Below are 11,057 nucleotides of genomic sequence, written 5' to 3'. Positions count from 1 at the left end.
TCCTTTGGGTGAATCGCGTTTTCACCTTTATAGGACGGTTGTCTTTATCGTGATCGTGTAGTGAAATTATTTTTCACTTTCTGCCGATCTGTTGCTTTATAATCGGACGATGAATGCTTCAGATTAATGCGTCTTGAAATCTTTGTAGAATATCTAAAATATTTTTTATTAAAGGAAAAGTGCAAATATATACATATGGGATTGTCTGAGTCTCAACTTGGTGCCTCATTAAAAAACCTTTTCAGGAAAAAGAGTGCATCCAATGATGAGATCCTTTATCTTTTCTAACTGTAGTACCTTCTGAGGTTGTAGGCGTGCCATGACCTGGGAAGCTCTCGTCCATCGAGTTCAGACAGTCTGTAGTAGCCCTTTCCAAGTACTTCTACAATTCGGTAGGGTCCTTTCCAGTTTGCTGCCAGCTTTCCCTCTCCTGGTCGAGTTGTTCCAATATCATTTCGAATTAGGATGAGATCATTCTCTGCAAAACTTCTCGGCACTACCTTTTGATTATATTTGGAAGCCATTCGGCATTTTAGAGCTTCTTCCCTGATCCGAGCTCTTTCTTGGATTTCGGGTAACAAGTCGAGCTCTTCTCTCTGACATTGGGAGTTTGCTCCCTCATTGTAGTGAACTACTCTAGGCGACCCTTCCTCAATCTCTACTGGAATCATCGCCTCTATTCCGTATGCTAATCGGAAGGGGGATTTCTTCGTGGTGGAATGTGGCGTTGTTCATATGCCCACAGGACCTGTGGAAGCTCTTCTGCCCAGGCTCCCTTTGCATCTTGTAATCTCCATTTTAATCCGGCCAATATGACTTTGTTAGCAGCTTCGGCCTGCCCATTGGCTTGTGGATGTTCGACGGAGGTGTACTGGTGCTTTATATTTAAGTCGGCTACTAGTTTTTGAAACCTGCATCTGTGAATTGGGTGCCATTGTCTGTGGTTATTGAATATGGAACCCGAACCTTGTGACAATGTTTCTATATAAAATTTCCGGCTTCTTTGAGCGGTGGCATTGGCTAGGGGCTCTGCCTCGATCCACTTTGTAAAGTAATCTATCCCTACTATGAGGAATTTAACTTGTCCTGATCCCTGTGGAAGGGCCGAGAAGATCGAGTCCCCATTTTGCGAACGGCCAAGGCGAGGTCACGCTGATGAGCTCTTCTGGCGGGCGATGTGAAAGTTGGCATGTTTCTGACATGGTGGGCATGTCTTTACAAATTCTGTGGCTTCTTTCTGTAGAGTTGGCCAATAAAATCCCGCCCGGAGCACTTTTTTGGCGAGAGCTCGTGCTCCGAGATGATTGCCACAGATACCACCGTGTATTTCTTCTAGCACTTCTTTGTGTTGGAGGTTGGCACGCATTTTGGTAAAGGTGTTGAGATTCCTCTTTTGTACAGGATGTTGTTTATGATGGTGTAGTACTGTGCCTCCCTTTTTAGCCTTTTGCTTTCTTTTCTTCTGTGGGAGCGTTCCTGTTCTAAGGTAGTTGGCTATAGGGGTCATCCATCCTTGGTCCTGACTTGTTATAGTCAGGACGTTTTCCTCTTCCGAGATTGGCGGGTTCTTCAACATTTCCTGGATGAGGCTTCTATTGTTGCCCACTGGTTTGGTGCTGGCTAGTTTTGAGAGTGCGTCAGCTCGGGCATTTTGTTCGCGGGTATGTGGCAGATCTTATACTCCCCTATTTGTCCGAGCTGTTCCTTGGTTTTATCCAAATACTTTTTCATGGTGGGATCTTTGGCTTGGTAGCTCCCTGTTATTTGTGATGTGACTACTTGTGAATCGCTGTAAATGTTAAGTTTTTGAGCTCCGACTTCTTTAGCCAGCTTCAAACCAGCTAATAATGCTTCATATTTCGCCTGGTTGTTTGAGGCCAGGAACCCGAACTTGAGGGAGAGCTCAACTTGGGTTCCTTGGTTGCTTTCTATTATCACGCCCGCACCACTTCCAGTTTTATTTGAAGAACCGTCCACGTAAAGATTCCATTCTGTGGGGGTTTCTAGGGCATCTGTGAATTCTGCGATAAAATCGGCCAGATACTGTGATTTGATGGCCGTCCGAGCTTCATATTGGAGGTCAAACTCTGACAACTCGACTGTCCATTGTATAATTCTGCCGGCTAGATCTGTTTTCTGCAATATTCTTTTATGGGCTGGTTAGTTCGAACCTTAATGGTGTGAGCCTGGAAGTACGGGCGGAGTCGTCGAGATGTTAGGATAAGAGTATAGGCAAATTTTTCTATTTTCTGGTAGTTCAGCTCGGATCCCTGTAGTGCCTTGCTAATGAAGTAGACGAGTTGTTGTCCATTTTCGTCTTCTTGACTAGTGCTGATGCTACTGCCTTGCTTCCCACTGCGAGGTATAATATGAGTGGTTCTCCAACTCGCGGTCGGGATAGGATAGGTGGCTGTCCTAAGAACTTCTTGAGGTCTTGGAAGGCTTGCTCGCACTCTATTGTCCATTCGAATTGTTTTCCCTTTCTTAAAGTAGCATAGAAGGGAAGAGATCTTATCGCGGCTCCTGCTAAGAATCGGATAGGGCGGCCAGTCTCCCGTTGAGTTGCTGTACTTCTTTAACACAGGTTGGGCTCTTCATGTTGAGTATGGCCTGACATTTGTCTGGATTTGCTTCAATTCCTCTTTGAGTGAGCATGAAGCCTAAGAATTTGCCTGCTTCTACTGCAAAGGTGCATTTCGTGGGATTGAGTCGCATGTCATGCTTCCTTATGGTGTCGAATACTTGAGCCAGTTCGGACAATAGTGTCTCTTCGCTTTGTGTTTTTATTAGCATGTCGTCCACATAGACCTCCATGATGTTTCCGATGTGATTCGAAAAAACTTAATTCATTAGTCTTTGATAAGTAGCTCCTGCGTTCTTGAGACAGAAGGGCATCACGATGTAATAGTAGTTTGCCTTTGGTGTTAAAAACGAGGTCTTTTCTTGATCTGGTGGATACATGGGAATTTGGTTGTATCCTGAATATGCGTCCATAAACGAGAGATATTTATATCCAGAGGAAGCATCTACTAGGGCGTCAATACTTGGGAGTGGGTATGGATCTTTTGGACAAGCTTTGTTGAGATCGGTGTAATCGGTGCACATTCGCCACTTCCCGTTCGTTTTCTTCACCAAGATGACGTTGGCTAGCCATAGCGGGTATTTAACTTCTCTTATAAATCCGGCTTCCAGTAGTGCCTGTACTTGCTCTTCTACAGCCTGGGATCGCTCTGGCCCAAGCTTTCTTCGTCTCTGCTGTATCGGTCGAGATCCTGGGTAGACCGCCAACTTGTGGCACATTAGCTTAGGGTCTATGCCTGGCATGTCCGCGGCTTTCCATGCAAAGAGGTCGACGTTATCTCGTAAGAATTATATTAGCAATTCTTTTAAATCTCCTTTGAGGATTGTGCCGATATTAGTTATTTTTTCCGAGGTGTCACCAATCTGAATTTTTTCTATCTTGCCTTCTGGTTGGGGGCGAAGATCTTCTCGTCGTTGAACTCCGCCCAACTCGATTGTGTGGAACTCTTCTCCTTTGCCTCTGAGATTTAGGCTTTCGTTATAACAGCGACGTGCCATCTTTTGGTCAGCTTTTATCGTGGCTATCCCTTTTGGAGTTGGGAACTTCATACATAGGTGTGGGGTCGAGACTATTGCGCCGAGTTGGTTGAGTGTTGTCCGACCTATGAGAGCATTGTAAGCTGAACTTACATCGACTACGATGTAGTCTGTTTTGAGGCTCCTGGATTGGTCTCCTTTTCCGAAGGTTGTATGTAGTGATATATATCCTAGTGGTCAAACTGGGGTATCGCCTAACCCGAACAGACTGTTTGGATATGCCTTAAGTTCTTTTTCTTCTAAGCCGAGTTTGTTAAAGGCTGTCTTGAATAAGATGTCGGCAGAACTCCCTTGATCTATTAAGGTGCAGTGTAGGTTGGCGTTTGCCAATATGATGGTGATGACCATGGGATCGTCGTGTCCTGTGATGATGCCGGACGCGTCCTCCTTAGTGAATGTTATCGCTGGGATGTTGAGTGCTTCCTCCTCTCCTTCGACATGATATACTTCTTTGAGATACCTTTTGCGGGAAGATTTGGAGATCCCTCCTGCTGCGAATCCGCCATATATCATGTGTACATGTCTTTCTGGTGTCCGAGGTGACCGTTCTGTTCGCTCTGTATCTTCATCCCTTCGTCTTTTTCTTTGATCATCATCTCGGGTGGCCAGGAATCGATCTAATTTTCCTTCCCTTACCAATTTTTCTATGATATTTTTTAAGTCGAAGCATTCGTTGGTGGCGTGTCCTCTGACCCGATGATATTCACAATATTCCTTCCGATTTCCTCCTCCCCTTTTTTCTTTGAGGGGCCGTGCTGGGGGGATTTTTTCTGTATGGCAGACCTCTTTGTATATTTCGACTAGGGATGCTCTGAGGGGAGTATAATTATGGTATTTTTTAATTTTCTCCTCTTATCGGTCTTCTTTTCGTTTAGATTCCTTGTCCTTGTCACAGTAGGAGGCCCCCGATTTCGAGGTCTCTCCTAACCGAGCATTTTTTTCCATGTTGATGTATTTTTCTGCCCGTTCCTGTACTTCGTCTAAGAAGGTCGGGTACTTCTTTGATATAGATTGGCTAAATGGCCCCTCTCGTAGGGCATTGATGAGTCCCATGATGGCAGCCTCTGTTGGTAAGCTTTGTATGTCCATGCATGTTTTGTTGAATCTTTCCATGTAGTTGCGGAGGCTTTCCCGATCTCCTTGCTTGATCCCTAGTAGACTGGGGGCGTGTTTAGCTTTATCTTTCTGGATGGAGAATCTGATGAGGAACTTTCCGGTTAGATCGTCGAAGTTTGAGATGGACTTGGGAGGTAAGCTGTTGAACCATCTGATCGCCGTCTTCGTGAGGGTTGTTGGAAAGGCTTTGCAGCGAACGGCATCTGAGGCGTCGGTAAGGTACATTCTGCTTCTGAAATTGCTGAGGTGATGGTTGGGATCAGTGGTGCCGTCGTACAAAATCATATCCGGGAGTTTGAAGTCTTTTGGAATTTTGGTTTTCATGATCTCTCTGGTGAATGGATCCTGTTCTTTACGTGAGCTATCCTCAGGAGTGATCCGAGGGGCCTTCGATTTGAGATCGGCTTTCAATTGCTGTAATTTTTCTTCCAATTCTCGACGTCACCGTATCTCTCTTTGTAGATCCTTCCCAATTTCTCGTTGTTGTTGGGTTTCTTTTTCAAGATGCTTCAAGCGATCTTGAAGTACTTCTATTGCCCCCGGGTTTGCTGGATTTTTGTCTCCGTTGGATTCCGGGGTGTCTTTTAGTGGGGTGTCTGCGTTTTTGTGCGGCGTTCTGTTTTCTAGATCTGAATCGTGATCGTTGTCATGGTTGTCCGCCATGGTGTTGGGATGACTTCCAGGGTCCCCGGCAACGGCGCCAATGTTCCGAGGATTACCTGAAACTGTAGGTCGATCTCAGACGAGATCTTTTGTGCTGGTCGGAACCGATGTATCCGGCTGGCGAATGGAGACCGGAGCTGGTACGTCAGACTTGTTTGGACTTGAACGTGCTGCTGATCCTCTGTCACCGAAGGCTGGGGGGTACCTGCAAGAGACTCCGATGCTTAAGTTAGCATGGGTATTAAACAGGTGTTATGTAGATTCAGAGTATGAGTTATACCTGGGTGCTCCAGTGTATTTATAATGGTGAGATGTGACCTTTTGGATAAGATAAGTTAGTTATCCTATCTTATCTTTATCTTTGAGTTGAGGTCAGCGTATCTTCAACGGAACCGCCTTCATCTCTATAGGCTTAGGCCGCCTTAGGATTCGGGTCGTGCTCCTCTATTTGGGCCCTTAACTGGGCTCTCCTGTCGATTTGGCCGAGCTCTTTGAGAAGAGGTCGGATAGTCTGACCTGAAGAGGTTGGTCGCTTTATCTCGAATCATCCCAGGTCAGATAGCTCGACCCAGGGCATGAACAGGAAGGAAATTGCTTCCACCTCTGAGTCATGGGAGATGGAGAGATTCATCTCAAAGGTCCATCAAGACCACTTCTATGAAGTCATGGCCAAGAAGAAAGTGATCCCTGAGGTTCCTTTCAAGCTCAAAAAGAATGAGTATCCGGAGATCCGACTTGAGATCCAAAGAAGAGGTTGGGAAGTTCTCACAACCCCATTCAACAAGTCGGGATCCTAATGGTTCAAGAGTTCTATGCAAACGCATGGATCACTAGGAACCATGATCAAAGTGTGAACCCGAATCCAAAGCATTGGCTTACCATGGTTCAGGGGAAATACTTAGATTTCATTCCGGAAAATGTAAGGCTGGCGTTCAACTGGCCAATGATAGAAGAAAACGCACGCCTCTACACTAGAAGGGTCAACTTTGACCAAAGGTTGGACCAAGTCTTCATAGACATATGTGTAGAAGGAGCTCAATCGAAGGTTGACTCAAGAGGCAAACAGGTTCAATTGAGAATACTGAACCTTAAGCCTGTAGCTAGAGGATGGTTGGAGTTCATTCAACGCTCAATCATTCCTACTAGCAACCGGTCTGAAGTTACTATAAACCGGGCCATCATGATCCATAGTATCATGATTGGGGAGGAAGTGGAGGTTCATGAGATTATACCTCAAGAACTCTACAAGGTGGCTGACAAGTCCTCCACTTTGGCAAGGTTAGCCTTTCCTCACCTCATTTTCCATCTATGCAATTCGGCTGGAATTGACATAGAGGGAGACATCCTCATTGATGAGGATAAGCCCATCACTAAGAGATCATGGACCTCAACAAGAGCATGAGGAAATTCCTCACCATGAAATCCCTAAGATGCCTCAAGGGATGCACTTCCCTCCACAAAACTATTGGGAGGAAAACAACACTTCCCTAGGAGAATTAAGCTCCAACATGGGACAACTAAGGATGGAGCACCAAGAGCACTCCATCATCCTCCATGAGATTAGAAAAGATCAAAGAGCTATGAGGGAGAAGCAATAAAGATAAGGAAGAGACATAGAGGAGCTTAAGAGCACCATTGGCTCTTTAAGAAGAGGAAGACGCCACCCTCACTAAGGTGGACCCGTTCCTTAATCTCCTTGTTCTTATTTTTTCTGTTTTTCGGTTTTATGCCTCATGTTTATTTATGTTTGTGTCTTATTACATGATCACTAGTGTCTAAGTGTCTATGCCTTAAAGTTATGAATGTCCTATGAATCCATGATGCCAGGGCATTTTGACCAGTTTCACTGACCCTTTCTTTATTGTTTTTAGGGTAGTTTCATGCATTTTCTTAGGGGATAAGCAAGTTTTGGGTAGAATTTCACTTACATCTTGATTTAAGCATACATTGTGCACTTTACATGATTTCATGAGGATTTTGCATGAATTTAATGACAAATTGGATGATGCATTTCCCATGACTGGGACTAGAGTTTTGATGCACTTTATTGCTTGATTTCAGGACAAAGGAAGCAAGGAAGAACCACGTTAGTAGCCACGTTAGTCTAACTAACGTGACCTCTAACATGGAATGGGAGCTAACTTGCAAAGTTAATGAGAAAAGTAATCGCCAATAACGCCCTCGAAGCCATAACAGCCCACGTTAAGAGTCACGTTAACTAAGTTAACGTGAACTCTAACGTGTAAGAAAGAAATGAAGCCAACGTTAGTGACACTTACCTTTGTCACTAACATTGGACCAAGCTCACAATTGGCCATGTTAAGAGCCACGTTAACTCAGTTAATGTGGACTCTAATGTTGAGAAGCAAAAGAGAAGCCAACGTTAGTGACACTTACCTTTGTCACTAACGTTGAGCTAAGCCACAATGAGCCACGTTAACTCCCACGTTAACTTAGTTAACGTGGAAGCTAACGTGGAGGGAGCAAGAATCGCCAATGTTAGTGACACTCACCTTTGTCACTAACGTTGAAATGAGCCAATGTGAGCAACGTTAACTCCCACGTTAACTTAGTTAACGTGGAAGCTAACGTGGATAAGGGAATGATGAGCCAACGTTAGTGACACTCACCTTTATCACTAACGTTGGAAATGGCTATCATTGCTACGTTAGAAGCCACGTTAACCTAGTTAACGTGGACTCTAACGTGGGAAATAGGGGCACATTGGAACGTTAGTGACAAAGGTAAGTGTCACTAACGTTCTCGAAGGATTGGCAAGCTTACGTTAAGAGCCACGTTAACCTAGTTAACGTGGAATCTAACGTAGGGGGTAGGGAAGACTCTCAACGTTATTGGGAAAGGTGAGTCCCAATAACGTGTGTGAAGGACCAAGAGGCAACGTTAGTGGTCACGTTAGTGCCACTAACGTTGAAGTTAACGTGGACCATCCATGGGTGAGGAACGTTAGTGAAAAAGGTGATTGTCACTAACGTTCTCGAACCAACACTCTCTCTTAACGTTAACGCCACTAACGTCCTGAGCTAAAGACCCTGCCTACTTCACACTTTCTCTCTGCAAGTAAAGCTAAGCCCACTGCAGAAGATAACTGCTTCAAACTCAAGATCCAAAGGCCCATATCCAAGACTTGAAGAACCAACTAGAAGATCAGAAGAGTAGTATATATAGGGGTAGTTTTGAATTAGGAAGAAAAAAAGAGCTTTTTGGGGGATTGGAAATTGGGAACTACTCTCTGTATAATTTACTTTCTCTGTACTTCTAGTTCTAATTTTCATGATATATTCTCCATCTTTGTTTTCTATTTCCAGAGCTATGAACAACTAAACCACTTTCATTGGGTTAGGGAGCTCTTTTGTAATTTGATGGATCAATACTAGTTTTCATTACTCTTTTTCTATCTTTTCTCTTGATTTTACTCGAAAGCTTTCAATCTTCATCCAATTGGATAGTTATCTTGGAAAAGAAGCTATTCATACTTAGATCTCTTCTGAACCTTGGAAGAGGAATGAAGAGATCATGCTAGAAATGCTTTCTCATGTTGGACCAAATTGGGGTTGGTTGGATATGGTGACTATAATCCTACTAACGCTTGATTTGGGAATGCATGTGGTATAATCAGTGACCATACTACATCTCTTCTCATGAGCAATTGACCAAGGAATTGGCTATTGATCAAGATTTGAGAGATTGAATTGCCAAGAAATTGAAATTCTATCACATAAGATTGCCAAGGAGATCAATGAATGCATTGATTGAGGAAGAGATGAAAATGAATTTGATCCGGAGAATGCAACATCTCCTAAGCCCAATGAATCCCCATTTCTGATCTTACCCATTCTCTTTAATTTCTGCAATTTACTTTTATGAGCATCTTCCCCATTCCCATTTAAGATTCTGCAATTTACCTTCCGCCATTTACTTTTAGCTCTTTACTTTTGGCATTTACATTTTCTGCTATTTACTTTCTTCCCATTTAATTTCCTGCAACACTCAAACCAAATTCTGCTTCGCTCAACTAGAACATTCCTCTAATTAAAATTGCTTGACCAATCAATCCCTGTGGGATTCGACCTCACTCTATTGTGAGTTTTTACTTGATGACAATTCGGTACACTTGCCGAAGGAAAATTGTTGAGAGACAAGTTTCCGTGTGCATCAAGTTTATGGCGCCGTTGCCGGGGGTTGATTTTTATCAACAATGATTAAATTAGAGGATAACTAGATTGAGCATTTTTTTTTCTTTTGTTTGATTTAAGTTCATTTGAGTAATTTACTTTCTGTTCAGTTATTTTCCTCCCTTTCCACTACCTATTTTCTTAGTTGTTTACGATTCAGTTCACTAACCCACTAACTGTTTGATATATTGCATCACTCATACTAACCGCATTTCTAACAAGAATAGTCTCTGCATCTAGTTCCTTGCTTGTGCCTTGTTGGTTGTATGACAGGGAGAAGAAGCGGGGCTTCAACTTTATTTGATTCTGAACCTGAGAGGACCTTCCTTAGATTAAGGAGGGAAGCAAGAGGAAAGAAAGTAGTTGGTGCTGAGGAAGAAGAAGAATATTTTGAACCAGACATGGATGAAAACATGGAGAACCATCATGAAGAAGAGGCTCACAACCATGGCAGAGAGGGTCTAGCAAATCATGCTGGGCAAGAGAGAAGAGTTCTGGGTTCTTACATCAACCCAAACCCAGGAAACTGTGGGAGTAGCATCCAAAGGCCAACCATACATGCCAACAACTTTGGACTAAAGCCACAGCTCATCACCCTTGTTCAGAACAACTGTTCATTCGGAGGGAATGTCCAAGAAGACCCCAATCAACATCTAACCACCTTTCTGAAGATATGTGATACTGTGAAGTCTAATGGTGTTCATCCTGACACCTATAGACTACTTCTGTTCCCTTTCTCACTCAAGGACAAGGCATCTAAATGGTTGGAATCCTTCCCAAAGGAGAGTTTAGCAACCTGGGAAGATGTGGTAAACAAATTCCTAGCAAGATTCTATCCTCCTCAACGGATTAACAGGCTGAGAACTGAGGTGCAAACATTCAGGCAGCAGGATGGTGAGACTCTATATGAAGCATGGGAGAGGTTTAAGGACCTGACAAGAAGGTGTCCACCAGATATGTTCAATGAATGGGTGCAGCTACACATTTTCTATAAAGGCCTTTCTTATGAATCAAAGAAAGCAGTAGACCATTCATCCGGGGGATCTCTGAACAAGAAGAGGACCATTGAAGAAGCCATAGATGTCATTGAAACTGTAGCTGAGAATGACTACTTCTATGCTTCTGAAAGAGGCAACACTAGAGGAGTGATGGAGCTAAACAATATGGATGCACTGCTGGCCCAAAATAAGCTTATTACCAAGCAGCTGGCTGACCTCACCAAGAAGATGGAGAGGAACCAAGTGGCAGCAATCACCACCTCATCAGCAACCCAAGAGGGAGTGAATGCTGAGGCAGAGGAGGAGCAAGAACAAGCCAATTACATTGAAAACTCACCCAGGCAAACCCATGATCCGTACTCCAAAACCTACAACCCTGGATGGAGGAATCACCCAAACTTTGGGTGGGAAAATCAACAAGATCAAAACCAAAATCAGAAATGTCACAACCCCAACAACCATGCAGCTC

At 43.8% G+C, this 11,057-nt stretch overlaps 1 non-coding gene across 1 annotated transcript; it reads right to left on the bottom strand.

The window, feature by feature from the left end:
* Window positions 1-10,444: 10,444 nt before the first annotated feature.
* On the bottom strand, window positions 10,445-10,551 carry LOC112774041 (small nucleolar RNA R71). Its single transcript, XR_003188554.1, has one exon. It is a non-coding gene; the product is annotated as a small nucleolar RNA R71 (small nucleolar RNA).
* Between the last annotated feature and the right edge of the window lie 506 nt (window positions 10,552-11,057).

This window comes from Arachis hypogaea, chromosome 18, assembly GCF_003086295.3.
Source record: "Arachis hypogaea cultivar Tifrunner chromosome 18, arahy.Tifrunner.gnm2.J5K5, whole genome shotgun sequence".
NCBI classification, from domain to species: domain Eukaryota; kingdom Viridiplantae; phylum Streptophyta; class Magnoliopsida; order Fabales; family Fabaceae; genus Arachis; species Arachis hypogaea.
This window is presented reverse-complemented; position numbering and strand designations above follow the sequence as displayed.